Consider the following 17,479-nt stretch of genomic DNA (forward strand, 5'->3'; position numbering starts at 1 on the left):
AAAATTAGCTGGGCATGGTGGTGAACACCTGTAGTCCCAGCTACTCTGGAGGCTGAGGCAGGAGAATCGCTTCAACCCAGGAGGAGGAGGTTGCAGTGAGCCGAGATAGCGCCATTACAGTCCAGCCTGGGTAACAAGAGTGCAACTCTGTCTCAAAAAAAAAAAAAAAAAAAAAAAAAATACAGACTAACTAGATCAGCTGGTTAATCTTTTCTTTTCTTTTGAGAGAGTTTTGCTTGTGTGCAGTGACACGATCTTGGCTCACTGCAACCTCCACCTCCCAGGTTCAAGCAATTCTCCTGCCTCAGCTTCCCGAGTAGTTGGGATTATAGGTGCCCACCACCATGCCTAGCTAATTTTTGTATTTTCAGTAGAGATGGAGTTTTACCATGTTGGCCAGGCTGGTCTCGAAGTGCTGACCTCAGGTGATCCATCTGCCTCAACTTCTCACAGTGCTGGGATTACAGGCATGAACCACTGTGCCCAGCCTCACCTGGTTAATCTTAACCCCTATGCGCTTGAGTTTCCTTATCTGTAATATGGAGATATAGCAATAGCTGATTTGGACTGTTACGGGAATTAAGTAGACACATATAAAGTACTTAGAGTTGTGCCTGGCAAGTGCAATATTGTGATATAATAAATATATATTTGGTCTTCATCCAGTTCCCGGCACAGATCTCCAGAAACCCTTGTAATTTCCTGAGTGACAGGGGTGATAGAAACATCTTTTATTAGAATACCTGGTCTTGGTTCCTGACGCACGAGCTTCTGAGACCCTTGAAATCTCCAAGTGAGAAGAGTATGACAATGAGCTAATTGGTGGCTGGGAACCTTTAAGGATGGGGGCTACCACCTGAAAGACTGAGGCATGATTAGAGGTTTGGGACTTGCAACCTCACCCCTTGACCTCTAGAGAGGGTAAAAGGGCTGCAGACTGATTTACCACCAGTGGCCAGTGATTGAACCAATCATGCCTAAGTGACGGCACCTCCATTAAAATAAACTGCAGGTTTGGAGCTTTTGGTTTGGTGAACCCCAACCACATACCAAGAAGGCGATGCACCTCAAACTCCATGAAGACAAAAGGTCCTGTGCTCATCTGGGACCCTTCTGGACCTTGTCCTGTGTTCCTCTTCAACTGCCTGTTCATCTGTATCCTTTATACTAAAGCAGTAAACGTAAGTAAAGTTTCTGAGTTCTGGGAGCCATTATAAGAAATTATCAAAGCTGGGATTCTCCTGTTGGAAGCCCCACTCTCTCGAAAGGGAGGGAACTGTTCTCCTTTGTCTTTTGCCCGTTAAACCTCTGCTCCTAAACCCACTCCTCATGTGTGTCCGTGTCCTTAATCTTCTTGGTGCGAGATGATTTACTCCAGACAACAATGCCACTTCATATTGGGGACTTCGTCTGGGATCCCAAGGTACATTCATTAGAAAGGTGAGTAGGGAGTCCCAGCTACTCGGTAGGCGAAGGCGGGAGGATTGCTTGAGGCAGAGGTTGCAGTAAGCTGAGATCAAGCCACCGCACTCCAGCCTGGTGACAGAACGAGACTCTGAATGAAAAAAAAAAAAAAGATGAATAGGGGAGCAGACCTCAACTCTGCCTTTGATTTCGAGGCTCTTGGCCTCCATTTTCAAATCAAACCAAACCAAATACTGAGCCCCCTTCTGCTTCTGTGAATGGGAAAACTCTGCCTTTAACAATTAGCCATTTAAAAATTATTTGCGCGGCTGCCAGCCTTACAAGACTTGGGGGACAGGGTGGCTGGGGAGAACATGGAGAATCCCCCAGTACCCACGGGCTGCCAGGCATATTGGTCATGTCGAACCAGTTTCCTTTCCTGGAAGACCAAGCCATCATGTGTCGGGGGCTGGAAGAGGTCCTGGAGCAACTGAGGATTTCTGGCTGGGGCTCCCCCTGGTGTCAACCAAAGGCTTCTGGACTGACCCCCTATGGGGTGTCAGCAACCGGACCTCCCACTTTCCTATCATAATCCCCTCCTCTCCTCTCTCTGTATGCGATGCCGTGGGAATTTTATAGTTTAGGGAAGTAATCTTGTTAGGCAAGATCAGGGAATGCTGTAGCAACTGGGGATCTAGCACAGGGCAGCCATTGTGAGTTTCTAGGAACAGAGGGTCCCTCTCCCACCAACAGTGAGCGTCACTCTCTGCCCTTGTTCCGGAAAGCACACAGTATGTCAAGGTCACTCTGCCCTTCCTCATATTAAGGGTGGGGTGACCAACCAATCCTCCCTGGTCTTGATGAATCAAACAAATAAACCCTTAGGATGACGCAAAAGCAGAATCTACAGTCACTTTAAAGCAGTGTGATGTAAAGAAAAGGGTGGCAGTGTCTCTAGGACCTAAGGACGTTGACATTGTTGTGGATAAAATGCCCTGCAGTGGTGAAAAACTTCACTGTCATCATTGGACCGTGGTGCATAATGTATTGTTACACCTGCTAATAAAAAGTTAAAGGGCAATTAACTTAATTAGTTTAATATGACCATGCAACTGTAGGTTTAAGAGTGAAAAATGGGCCAGGTGTGGTGGCTCACGACTGTAATCCCAGCACTTTAGGAGGCTGAGGTGGGAGAATCCCTTGGGCCCAGGGGTTTGAGACCAGCCTAGGCAACGTAGGGAGACCCCCCCCCCCCCGCCCCAATACCCACCCTGCCCCTGTCTCTACAAAAAATGGTGGTGTGTACCTGTAGTACCAGGTACTTGGGAAGCTGAAGTGGGAGGATCGCTTTAGCCCATGAGGTTGAGGCTACAATGAATGGTGATCAAGCCACTGCACTCCAGCCTAGGTGACAGAGTGAGACCCTGTCTCAAGAAATAAAACTGAAAAATATCCATACAAAAACTTGTACACTAATGTGCACAGCAGTATTTTATAAATAGCCAAAAAGTATAAACAATCCATATATCCATCAACTGGGTTGAGGAATAAAATATGGCACATATACCTTTCAGCCAGAACCGCCATCTTCCAGTAATTTGCCAAAATGACGAACACGAAGGGAAAGAGGAGAGACACCCGATATATGTGCTCTAGGCCTTTTAGAAGACATGGAGTTGTTCCTTTGGCCACGTATATGTGAACCTATGAGAAAGGTGACATTGCAGACATCAAGGGAATGGGTACCCTTTGAAAAGGAATGCCCCACGAGTGTTACCATGGCTAAACCGGAAGAGTCTACAGTGTCACCAGCATGCCGCTGGCATTGTTGTAAACAGTTAAGGGCAAGATTCTTGCCAAGAGAATTAATGCGTGCATTGAACACATTAAGTACTCTAAGAGCCGAGATAGCTTCCTGACATGTGTGAAGGAAAATGAACAGAAAAAGAAGGCAAAGAAAAAGGGACCTGGGCTCAACTGAAGGACCAGCTGGCTCCAGCCAGAGAAGCACACGGTGTGAGAACAAAGGGGAAGGAGGCTGAGCTGCTGGAACCTATTTCCTATGAATTCATGGCACAATTGGTATTAAATAAAAGACCTCTGGACTATAAAAAATAAAATGTGGTATATCCACATAATGAAATACTATGAAGTACTAAAACAAAACATGAATGAATTTGGCTTCCTTTTTTTGTTCTTTTTATTTTTTGAGCACCTCTACCAACATGAACATTCTGCTAAGTGAAAGCAACCAGACAGGAAGGACCACGAATGGTATGATTCAATTTATATGAAATGTCCCCAGTAGGCAAATCTACAGAGACAGAAAGTAGCCTAGTAGTTGCCTCGGGCTAGGGGGGTAACGGGGAAATGGAAAGCTAATGCATGCAGCGTTTCTTTCTGGGGTGATGAAAATGTTCTAAAATTGATTGTGGTGACGATTGCACCTGTTTATGAATATATTGAAATCTATTGAATCGTACATCATACTTACTTTTTTTAGAGATGGGGCCTCACTGCGTTGCCCAGGCTGGAGTTTAGTGCTGCAATCCTAGCTCCCACAGCTTTGTCCTCCTAGGCCCAATAGATCCTTCCACCTCAGCCTCCCGAGTAGTTAGGACTACCAGCACATGCCACCATGCCCAGCTAAGTTCTTGTTTTCTTTTTAAAAAGATTTTTTAGAGACAGGATCTATGTAGCTGTGTTGCCCAGGCTGATCTCAACTTCTGGCCCCAAGCAATCCTCCCACCTTGGCCTCAAAGCACTGGGGTTGTAGTTATGAGTCACTGCACCCTGAGTTGTACATTTTAAATGGGTGAATTTTATGATATGTGGATTGTATTTCTTTTGTTTCTTTTTTTTTTTGAGACAGAGTCTCATTCTGTCGCTCAGGCAGGAGTGCAGTGGTACGATCTCAGCTCACCAGTGGCTCACACCTTTAACCCCAGCACTTAGGGAGGCCAAGGCAGGAGGATTGCTTAAAATCTGGAGTTCCAGACCAGCCTGGCATGTAGAGACCCTTTTCTACAAAAATAAAGAAAAATTAGCCCGGCATGGTGGCATGCACCCACAGTCCTAGCTACTTGGGAGGCTGAGCCAGGAGGATTGCTTGAGCTGAGGTAGCCAAGGCCGCACTGAACCATGATCAAGCCACTGTGCCTGGGTGACAGCGTGAGACTCTGTCTCTGAAACTAATTAAAGAAATAAGTAAGAATGATTTGCATATGGGTATTAGAAAATGGTGTATGCTGGAAGGTAAAAAAAAAAAATTAAACATGGCTGGCCGCTGTCTGTGCTGTGACCTGTACCATCATGTCTGTCCTGATGTCGTCGCTACTGCGGGCCCTGACAGACTCTGCTCGGTGGCTCCTGGTGCCGCGCGCCCAGGTCCATCAGATGCTGCCGGAGCAGAAGCTTGGGGCCCTGGAATTGGCCATTGGGCTTACCTCCTGCTTCATGAACTTCCTCCTGCCTGAGGGCTGGGTCCTGACACCTGGAGAACAACAGGAAGCAGGAGTGAAGGGGCCCGTTCTGGCCCTCACAGTGAGACCTGACCTGCCCCACCAGCCCATCCTGGTCACATTCCTGCATTCCTGGCCCGCGTCCCCCGGATCATGTTGTTCAATTCCAGTCATCTCTTCTGCAATCGTGACCTCTCGATGTCTCCATGGTGACCTCCTGAGACCACAAATATTGACCCTGCTTGGTAACATAAAATGTATTTAAACCTTAAAAAAAAAGTTAAGCATTATTACAAATGGTTTCATGTACTGCTAAATATATACCTAATGAAAACATTGTATTTTAAAAGTGCCAAAAGAGTTTGTATTACTGCAATAGTCTTTAGTTCCTGGCTTAGAAAAGGAAGTACATTTTAATTATTTTTGATACTATGTTTACTAGTATTTTCTACATGACTTTGTTTCTACCAAATACAGATTCATTCCTTTAACAAGTTTTTAAACTTTCATTGTATAAAATTTCATACAAAGATAGAATAGTGTAATAAATACTTGTCAACACATGGCCAAATGATATTTCATCCATTTCCTACCCACCTTTTTTTCCTGGAAATAACAATAACTATATTATCTATTTTATTTTATTTGAGACAAGAGTCTCACTCTGTTGCCCAGGCTGGAGTACAGTGGTGTGGTGCAATCTTGGCTCACTGCTACCTCCACCTCTCAGGTGCAAGTGATTCTTGTGCCTCAGCCTCCTGAGTAACTGAGATTACAAGCATGCATCATCACACCTGGATAATTTTTGTACTTTTAGTAGAGATAGGGTTTTACCATGTTGCCCAGGCTGGTCTTGAATTTCTGGCCTCAAGTGATCCACCCACCTTGGACTCCCAAAGTCCTGGGATTACAAGCATCAGCCACCTGCGCCTGGCCAAGATTATTTATTTATTTATTTTGAAAGTGAGTTTTGCTCTGTTGCCCAGGCTGGAGTTCAGTGTGCAGTCTCAGCTCACTGCAGCCTCTGCCTATCAGACTCAAGCAATCCTCCCTCCTCAATGTCCTGAGTAGCTGGGACCACAGGTGTGTGCCACTGTGCCCAGCTAATTTTTATATTTTTTATAGAGACAAATTTTCACTTTGTTGCCCAGGCTGGTCTGGAACTCCTGGTTCTACAAACTCCTGGGCTCAAGTGAGCCTCCTACCTCAGTCTCCCAAAGTGCTGGGATTACAGGCATGAGCCACTGTGCCGGGCCCCTTAAGATTTTTAATTTATAGATTTCCTCTTTCTCCATCTCTTTTTTCTTGTAACTTATTTTTTTTCTTCAGATTAAATTTAGCCCTATCCCACCTCTTATCTTTTTTTAACTACCTTTTTTTTTTTTTTTTTTTTTTTAAAGAGACGGGATCTCACTCTGTCACCCACATTGGAGTGCAACAGCACAATCATAGCTCACTATAACCCTGAACTCCTTGGCTCAAGTGATCCTCTTGCCTCTACTTCCTGAGTAGCTAGGACTTCAAACACGTGCCACCATGCAAAGCAAATTAAAAAAATTTTTTTAGACACAGAGTCTAGCTATGTTGCCCAGGCTGGTCTTGAAATCCTAGCCTTTTTTTTTTTTTTTTCTCTTCCCTTTCTAGCAATTACTTTATCAAATTCCTTAGACACATATATTATTAACATTCACTGTAATCAAACAGTCTTAAAATTTTATGTCAAGTAAGCTCTTAATATCATCAAAGTAGTTCAGACCCAGCATTTAGAGACAACATATAGGCTAGTTTTTCTTTATACAAGTCCTGTACTTCTTTGACTCAGTTCCTCGACCTATAAATGAGGATATTATCTCTTGCCTGACCTTTGGCGTTATTATAAAAATGAGCATTGAGGTTAATTTTATTTTATTTTATTTATTTATTTTTTTTAAAAAAAAAGGAAGAAAGAAAAAAGAATGAAGAAGAGAAAGAGAGAGAGAGAATGGGAGTATTGCTTTCTTGCCCAGGCTAGAATGCAGTTTAGAAATGGGTATTGAAAACCTCTTTTATACCAATAATTATACTTAATGATGTAGACAGGAAGGAATAAGGGAAGAAAATAACAAACGAGCAGCCAACCAATATTTCACTTAAACCTATGAAATGCTATGCGATTACTGAGGAGTGATTTACTTCCAATTATGTAGTCACTTTTGGAATAGGTGTGAGGTGGTAATGTATGTTTTGTGTATTTGAAGTGGAGAGTTCTATAAATGTTTATTAAGTTTACTTGTTCCAGGTCTGAGTTCAAGTCCTGGATGTCCTTGTTAATTTTCTGTCTGGTTGATCTATAGAATCGTTAGCTCTTCTTGTTACATTAATCCTTTTGCCATTATGTAATGTCCTTCTTTGCCTCTTTTGATCTTTGTTGCTTTAAAGTCTATTTTATCAGAGGCGAGAATTGCATCTCCTGCTTTTTATTTATTTGTTTATTTTTACTCTCTGTTTGGTTGGTAAATCTTCCTCCTTCCCTTTGTTTTGAGTCTTTGGGTATTGTTGCATGTGAGATGGGTCTGGATGCAGCATACAGATGGGTTTTGGCTTTTTATCCAATTTGAATATATATGAGTTTAATACTGCCATTTGATGCTAGCTGGCTGTTTTGCCCATTAGTTGGTGTAAATTTTTCATTGTGTTGATGCTCTTTGCTTTTTGATACACTTTTGGAAAGACTGATATTGGTTGTTCCTTTATATGTATAGTGCTTCTTTCAGAAGCTCTTGTAAAGCAGGCCTGGTGGTGGTGAAGTCTCTAAGTACTTGCTTGTTTGCAAAAGATTTAATTTTTCCTTCGCTTGTAAAGCTTAGTTTGGCTGGATATGAAATTCTGGGTTGAAAGTTGTTTTCTTTAAGGATGTTAAATATTGGTCCCCACTCTTTTCTGGCTTGTAGGGTTTCTGCTGAGAGATCTGCTGTAAGTCTGATAGGTTTCCCTTTGTCGGTAACCTGACCTTTCTCTCTGGCTGCCCTTAGTATTTTCTCCTTCATTTCAACCCTAATAAATCTGGCAATTATGTGCCTTGGGGTTGGTCTTCTTGAAGAATATCTTTGTGGTGTTCTCTGTATTACCTGGAGTTGAATATTACCCTGCCTTGCCAGGTTGGGAAAGTTTTCCTGAATGATATCCTGAAGAGTATTTTCCAACTTGGATTCATTCTCTTCATCACATTCAGGTACACCTATCAAACGTAAATTAGGTCTTTTCACATAGTCCCATATTTCCTAGAGACTTTGCTCATTCTTTTTCATCCTTTTTTCTCCAATCTTGTCTTCTTGTTTCATTTCACTAAGCTGGTCCTTGACATCTGATATCCTTTATTCTGCTTGATCAATTCGACTGTTTAAACTTGTGCATACTTCGCGAAGTTCTCCTGTTGTGTTTTTCAGCTCCATCAATTCACTTATATTCCTCTCTAAATTGTCCTTTCTCGTTAGCATTTCATCAAACATTTTTTCAAGGTTCTTAGTTTCTTTGCATTGGGTTAGAACAAGTTCTTTTAATTCACAGAAGTTTCTTATCACCCACCTTTTGAAACCTGCTTCTGATAATGGAACACACTTGTTCTCCATTAAGCCTTGTTCCGTTACTGATGAGGAATTGCGATCCCCTGTAGAGGGAGAGGCACTCTGATTTTGAGTATTCTCTGCCTTTTTAGGCTGCTTTCTTCCCTTCATTATATATTTATCCCTCTGTCGTCTTTGTAATTACCGACTTTCTAACTAGGTCCCTGAGCGGACGTCCAACTTGTTGATTCCCAGCGCCAAAATCTGAGCAATCCACTGCGTCGGCCAAAACAGCGGTGTTAAGATTGATGGTGCTTTTTTGCCTGAGAATTTCCGGACTCTGCACCAAGAACTGCCGTGCTGAGGTGCCAGCAAAACCGCTGCACCGGCCACAAGAGTCACCCTGGTGACCCGTGGGGCTCCTCCGCTGGGAATCTCTTGGTCCGTGAGCAACAAAAATTCGTCTGAAAGTGTGGCGTCCTCTCGTTCTCTGCGCTTTCTCTGGGAGCTACGATCCTGAGCTGCTAGTGATCATCCATCTTGGATCTCTCTCCAACTTATTTGCTAAAGAAGCCATAGGCCTCTGTCCTGTAAAATTTTCTCTATTCTGGATTTGGCAGAATGTGTTCCTGTGGCATCATCTAACATGTTCCTCCACCTTCTGCATTTCCAGGAACCTGACAGTTGCATCTAGCAGTTTGGTCAGGCTCAGGTTCTATTTCCTTTTGTGTGTGTGTGTGTGTGTGTGTGTGTGTGTGTGTGTGTGTGTGTGTGACAGAGTCTCACTCTGTTGCCCAAGTGGTGCAATCTCAGCTCACTGCAACTTCTACCTCCCAGGTTCAACTGATTCTCCTGCTCAGCCCCCTAGTAGCTGGGATTACAGGTGTGCACCACTACGCCCAGCTAGTTTTTGTGTTTTTAGTAGAGATGGGGTTTCTCCCTATTGGCCAGGCTGGTCTCAAACTCCTGACCACAGGCAATCTGCCCACCTCGGCCTCCCAAAGTGCTGGGATTATAGCTGTGAGCCACCGCACCTGGCCTCAGATTCTATTTTCTTTCTTTTTTTCTTTTTTTTTTTTTTCTAAGATGGAGTTTTGCTCTGTCACCAGACTGGAGTGCAATGGCTCGATCTTGGCTCATTGCAATCTCCGACTACCTGGTTCAAGCAATTCTCCTGCCTCAGCCTCCCGAGTAGCTGGGATTACAGGCATGCACCACCACACCCAGCTAATTTTTTTGTATTTTTAGTAGAGATGGAGTTTCACCATGTTGGCCAGGATGGTCTCAATCTCCTGACCTTGTGATCCGCCTGCCTTGGCTCTCAAAGTGCTAGGATTATAGCCATGAGCCACCACACTTGGCATAAGATTCTATTTTCTTAACAAATATTTGTCAGGCACCTACTCCATGCAAAGTTGTTGGTTTGGATGCTAAATTAACCACAAAACTGGGCACAGTTATTTACATTTATAAGTCACCTTGCACATGGAAAGACATGCCCACAGAAGTGAATGGAGGACAAGCATAGTGGCTCATGCCTGTGATCGCAGCACTTTAGGAGGCCAAGGCAGGTGGATCATTTGAAGTCAGGAGTTCAGGACCAGCCTGGCCAACATGGTGAAACTCTGCCTCTACTAAAAATACAAAAATTAGGCTGGCATGCTGGCAGGCACCTGTAACCACAGCTACTTGGGTGGCTGAAGTGGGAGAATTGCTTGAGCCTGCAAGGTAGAGGTTGCAGTGAGCTGAGATTGCACCACTGAACTCCAGCCTGGTCAACAGAGCAAGACTCTGTCTCAAAAAAAAAAAAAAAAAAAAAAAGCTGGGCACGGTGGCTCATGCCTGTGATCCCAGCACTTTGGGAGGCCAAGGCAGGCAAATCACTGGAAGCCAGGAGTTCAAGACCAGCCATGGCCAACATGGTCATGCCCTATCTCTACTAAAAATATAAAAATTCGCCAGTGTGGTAGTGCGTACCTGTAGTTTCAGCTACTCAGGAGGCTGAGGCAAGAAATTGCTTGAACTCAGGAGACAGAGGTTGCAGTGAGCAGAGATCACGCCACTGTACTGCACCCTGGGCAACAGAGTGAGACTCCATCTCAAAAGAAAAGAAAAGTGAATGGATATCTTTGATATGTTGTGATAGGCTATGTGGGAAAGCAATATGCACAACAATACGTGCAGTGTGAGACTTTAAACCACTCAAACTTTACATGGAGTTATTTGAAAATATATAGAAAAACTTGTGAAAAGATATACACCAAACTGTAGATACTTCTTTCTGCATCTGGATTTGTCAGGGGGGGAGTAGTGATGGATTTTCACATTTATTTTGTTCATTGCTGTCTCATTTGAAATGTTGGAACAAATATATATTACTTTTGTAGTTGAAAAGAAAGTGAGGAGATTAGGAGGGAGGAAGTAAACAAGAAAGGAGAGGAGAAAGAGAGGCAGGAAGAGGAGAGAAGGAGAGGGAGAGGAGAGAGAGAAAGTTGCAATGGCAAGCAAAAACAAAAGAAAAAAAAGTTCTTCTGGGCAAGCAGATGACACGGTTATAGGGACAGATGAAGCTAGAATTGTGAAATCATTTGATAGTCACTCTGGCTCTTGATGTATCAAAATAGCCACCCAGCCAGTCCTTGTCAGTGCTGATAGTGCACCATACATGTATGCAACAGTGAATAGCAGCCCCAGCTGGAGCACAGGCCACTGCTCATGGGCCCTGTCTCAGCTCTGGCCTTAGCTCAGGCTTCACTTAGCCTCAGGGTCACTATGTTTAGTGTTGCTGGGTAACACACTGGACAAAGTGGCACCATTCACACACTATCACATTATCACGTGACTTTCACCCATTAGAGCAGCACATCCTGTCGGGAGGTGCTTTTTTTTTTTTTTTTTTTGGAGACAGTGTCTCACTCCTCCAGGCTAGGGTGCAGTGGTGCTATCTCGGCTCATTGTAACCTGTGCCTCCCAGGTTGAAGTGATTGTCCTGCTTCAGCCTCCCAAGTAGCTGGAACTACAGGCACCTGCCACCACGCCCAGCTAATTTTTTTTGTATTTTAGTAGAGACGGGGTTTCACCATGTTGGCCAGGATGGTCTCAAAATCCTGACCTCTTGATCCACCCACCTCGGCCTCCCAAAGTGCTGGGATTACAGGTGTGAGCCACCGCACCCGACCTGGAGGGGTTTTCATATGCTTTCTCTAACACAGGACGAAGGGTCAGGTAACAAGCACAGGGAGAGGAGACAGCAGTCCAGCAGCCAGTCCTAAAGCAGGAAGGAGCTCAGGCTGGCAAACAAGGGCAGGGGGTAGGGCAGAGGCTTAGAAGACAGAGCCAGGCTCGAATCTGCTGCTACCTGACTACCAGACCCTAGACAAGTGACTGACCTTGTCTGAATCTTGTATGTAAAATGAAAAGATATGCCCACATATGTCAAATTTATTCAGGAATGAGAAAAGAGGGTTATTGGCCGGGCATGGTGGCTCACGCCTGTAATCCCAGCACTTTAGGAGGCCGAGGCAGGCAGATCACGAGGTCAAGAGATCGAAACCATCCTGGCCAACATGGTGAAACCTCCTCTCTACTAAGAATACAAATTTAACCAGGCACAGTGGCGGGTGTCTGTAGTGGTGGGTGGGAAGCTGAGGCAGGAAAATCGCTTGAACCCAGAAGGCAGAGGTTGAGTGAGCTGAGACCGCTCCATTACACGCCAGCTTGGGCGACAGAGCAAGACTCTCACTCCCCCCCGCCACCAAAAAGAAAAGAAGGTTATGATTTGGAACGCACTATGGTAAACCACAGGCACACTCAGTGAGGGAAGGGGAAAGGGAAGTTTTCTTGGCAAAAGGGAGAAGTTTACGAATGGAATGTAATTGGAATGGAATTAGAAAGGAATGGAATTGAAATGGAATGGAATGGGAATGGAATGGAATGGGAATTGGAATGAATGGGAAGGGAATGGAATTGGAATGGGAATGGAATTGGAATGGGAATGGAACAGAATTGGAATGGAATGGAATTGGAATTGGAATGGAATGGAATTAGAGTTGGAATGGAATGCAATTGGAATGGAATGGAATTGGAATTGGAATGGAATGGAATTGGAATTGGAATTGGAATGGAATGGAATGCAACCAGAATTCAAATGGAATGGAATGGGAATGGAATGGAATTAGAATAGAATGGGAATGGAATTGGAATTGGAATTGGAATTGGAATGGAACTGGAATGGAATTGGAATGGAAGTAGAATGGAATGGAATTGGAATGGAATGGGAATTGGAATAGGAAGGGAATGGAATTGGAATGCAATGGAATTGGAATGGAATGGAATGGGAATGGAATGGAAATGGAATGGAAATTGAAATGGGAATGGAATGGAATAGGAATCAGAATGGAATAGAATTGGAATTGGAATGGAATTGGAATGGAATGGAATGGAATTGGAATTGGAATGGAACAGAATTGGAGTTGGAATGGAACAGAAGTGGAATGCGAATGGAATGGAATTGGAATGGAATGAGATTGGAATTGGAATGGAATGGAACTGGAATGGAATGGGAAAGGAATGGAATAGGAATGGAATGGAATGGAATTGGAGTTGGAATGGAATGAAATTAGAATGGAATTGGAATGGAATGGAACTGAAATGGAATGGAATTGGAATGGAATGGGAAAGGGATGGAATGGGAATGGAATTGGAATGGAATGGAATGCAATGGGAATTCGAATGGAAGGAATGGAATTGGAATGGAATGGAATTGGAATTGGAATTGGAATGGAATGGAATGAGAATGGGAATGGAATGGAATTCGAATGAAATGGAATTGGAAAAGAATGGAACTGGAATGGAATTGGAATGGGAATGGAACGCAAATGGAATTGGAATTGGAATGGAATGGAATTGGAATAGAATTGGAGTTGGAATGGAATGGAATTAGAGTTGGAATAGAATTGGAATTGAAATGGAATGGAATTGGAATTGGAATGGAATGGAATTGGAGTGGAATTGGAATTGGAATGGAATGGAATTGGAGTGGAATTGGAATTGGAATGGAATGGAATTGGAGTGGAATTGGAATTGGAATGGAATGGAATTGGAGTGGAATTGGAATTGGAATGGAATGGAATTGGAATGGAATGGAATGCAATGGGAATTCGAATGGAATGGAATGAATTGGAATGGAATGGAATGGAATTGGAATGGGAATTGGAATTGGAATGGAATGGAATGAGAATGGGAATGGAATGGAATTCGAATGAAATGGAATTGGAAAAGAATGGAACTGGAATGGAATTGGAATGGGAATGGAACGCAAATGGAATTGGAATTGGAATGGAATGGAATTGGAATGGAATTGGAGTTGGAATGGAATGGAATTAGAGTTGGAATAGAATTGGAATTGAAATGGAATGGAATTGGAATTGGAATGGAATGGAATTGGAGTGGAATTGGAATTGGAATGGAATGGAATTGGAGTGGAATTGGAATTGGAATGGAATGGAATTAGAAGAATTGGAATGGAATGGAACTGGAATGGAATGGGAAAGGAATGGAATAGGAATGGAATGGAATGGGGAAAGAATGGAATAGAATGGAATGGAGTTGGAATTGGAATGAAATTAGAATGGAATTGGAATGGAATGGAACTGAAATGGAATGGAATTGGAATGGAATGGGAAAGGGATGGAATGGGAATGGAATGGAATTGGAATTGGAATGGAATGGAATTGGAATGGAATGGAATGCAATGGGAATTCGAATGGAATGGAATGAATTGGAATGGAATGGAATGGAATTGGAATTGGAATTGGAATTGGAATTGGAATGGAATGGAATGAGAATGGGAATGGAATGGAATTCGAATGAAATGGAATTGGAAAAGAATGGAACTGGAATGGAATTGGAATGGGAATGGAACGCAAATGGAATTGGAATTGGAATGGAATGGAATTGGAATGGAATTGGAGTTGGAATGGAATGGGAATGGAATTGGTATTGGAATGGAACGGAATTGGAATTGGAATGGAATGGAATTAGAATGAAATGGGAATGGAATTGGAATTGGAATAGAATGGAATTGGAATACAATGGAACTGGAATGTAATTGGAATGGAATGGAATGGAATTGGGAATGAATGGAATTGGAATTGGAATGGAATTGAAGTGGAATTAGAATGGAAAGGAATTGGAATTTGTATGGAATTGGAATGGAATTGCAATTGGAATGGAATGGAGTTGGAATGGAATGGAATTTGATTTGGAATGGAATGGGAATGGAATTGCAATTGGAATGGAATGGAATTGGAATTGAAATAGAATGGAATTGAATTGGAATGAAAGGGGAATGGAATTGGAATGGAATTGGAATTGGAATGGAGTTGGAATTGGAATACAATCAAATTGGAATTGGAATGGAATGGAATTAGAATGAAATGGGAATGGAATTGGAATTGGAATAGAATGGAATTGGAATACAATGGAACTGGAATGTAATTGGAATGGAATGGAATGGAATTGGGAATGAATGGAATTGGAATTGGAATGGAATTGAAGTGGAATTAGAATGGAAAGGAATTGGAATTTGTATGGAATTGGAATGGAATTGCAATTGGAATGGAATGGAGTTGGAATGGAATGGAATTTGATTTGGAATGGAATGGGAATGGAATTGCAATTGGAATGGAATGGAATTGGAATTGAAATAGAATGGAATTGAATTGGAATGAAAGGGGAATGGAATTGGAATGGAATTGGAATTGGAATGGAGTTGGAATTGGAATACAATCAAATTGGAATTGGAATGGAATGGAATTCGAATTTGAATGGAATTGAATTAGAATTTGAATGGAATGGGAATGAAATTCTAATTGGAATGGAATGAAATTGTAATTGGAATGGAATGGGAATGGAATTGGAATAGCAATGGGAATGGAATTGGAATCAGAATGGAATGGAATTGGAATTAGAATGGAATGGAATTGGAATGAATGGAATTAGAATGGAATGGGAATAGAATTGGAATTGGAATGAAATGGAATTGGAATAAAATGGAACTGGAATGGAATTGGAATGGAATTAAATGGGAATGGAATGGAATTGGAATTGGAATGGAATTGAAATGGAATGGGAATTGAATTGGAATGAAATGGAAATGGAATTCGTATGGAATGGGAATGGAATTGGAATTGGAATGGAACGGCATGGGAATTGGAATGGAATTGAAATGGAATTGGATTGGCATGGGAATTGAATTGGAATGGAATGGAATGTGAATTCGTATGGAATGGGAATGGAATTGGAATTTGGAATGGAGTGGGAAATGGAATGGAATGGGAATTGTAATGGAATGGAATGGATTGGATTTGGAATGGGATGGGAATGGAATTGGAATTGGAATGGAAAGGAATTGGAATTGAAATGGAATGGAATTGAATTGGAATGGAATGGGAATGGAATTGCAATTGGAATGGAATTGGAATTAGAAAGGAATGGGAATGGAATTAGAATGGAATGGGAATGGAATTGGAATGGAATAGAGTGGGAATGGAATGGAATTGGAATTGGAATAGAAATCGAATTCAAATGGAATGGGAATGGAATTGAAATTGGAATGTGAATGGAATTGGAACTGGAATGGGAATGGAATTGGACTCGGAATGGAATGGAATGAAATTGGAAACAGAATGGAATGGAAAGGAATAGGATGGGAATGGAATGGAATGGAATCAAATTGGAATGGAATGGAATGGGAATGGAATGGGATTGGAGTTGGAATGGGATGGGATGGAATGGAATGGAATTGGAATGGAATGGAATTGGAGTTGGAATGGAATGGAATTGGAATGGAATGGAATGCAAATGGAATGGAATGGGAATTAGAATTGGAATGGAATGGAATTAGAACAGAATAGAATGAGAATGGGATGCAATGGGAATTAATTTGGAATTGAATGGAATGGAATGGAATGGGAATGGAATTGGAATGGGAATGGAATGGAATTAGAATGGAATGGAATTAGAATGGAATGGAATTGGAATGGAATGAAATTGGAAAAAAATGGAACTAGAATGGATTTGGAATGGAATGGAATTGGAATGGAATGGAATGGAATTGGAATGGAATGGAATTGGAATTCGAACATAATGGAATTGGAATTGGAATGGAATGGGACTATAATTCGAATTGGAATGGAATTGAATTGGAATGGAATGAATGGAATTGGAATGGAATGGAATGGGAATGGAATTGGAATGGGAATGGAATTGGAATGGGAATGGAATTGGAATGGAATGGAACTAGAATGGATTTGGAATGGAATGGAATTGGAATGGAATGGAATTGGAATTCGAACATAATGGAATTGGAATTGGAATGGAATGGGAATATAATTCGAATTGGAATGGAATTGAATTGGAATGGAATGAATGGAATTGGAATGGAATGGAATGGAATTGGAATTGGAATGAAAAGGGAATAGAATCAGAATTGGAATGGAATGGAATTGGAATGGAATTGGAATTAAATGGGAATGGAATTGGAATCAGAATGGAATTGCAATTGGAATGGAATGGAATGGGAATGGAATTGGACTTGGAATGGAATGGAATGGGAATGGAATTGGAATGGAATTAGAATTGGAATTGGAATGGAATGGAATTGGAATCAGAATGGAATGGAATTGAATTGGAATGGGAATGGAATTGAATTGGAATTAGAATGGAATGGAAATGGAATTGGAATTGGAATGGAATAGAATTGGAATTTGAATGGAATGGGAATGGGAATGGAATGGAAGGGGAATGGAATGGAATTGAAATTCGAATGGAATGGGAATGGAATTGGAATTGGAATGGAATAGGAATGGAATGGAATTGGAATTGGAATGGAATAGGAATGGAATGGAATTGGAATTGGAATGGAATGGACTTGGAATGGAATGGAATGGAAATGGAATGGAATGGAATGGAATGGAATGGAATGGAATGGAAGGGGAATGGAATTGGAATGGAATGGAATGGGAATGGAATGGAATGGAAATTGGAGTGGGAATGGAGTAGGAATTGGAA

This window comes from Aotus nancymaae, unplaced genomic scaffold (genome assembly GCF_030222135.1).
Source record: "Aotus nancymaae isolate 86718 unplaced genomic scaffold, 86718_ANA_hifiasm-v0.15.2.pri h1tg000014l, whole genome shotgun sequence".
Classification (NCBI taxonomy): Eukaryota; Metazoa; Chordata; class Mammalia; order Primates; family Aotidae; genus Aotus; species Aotus nancymaae.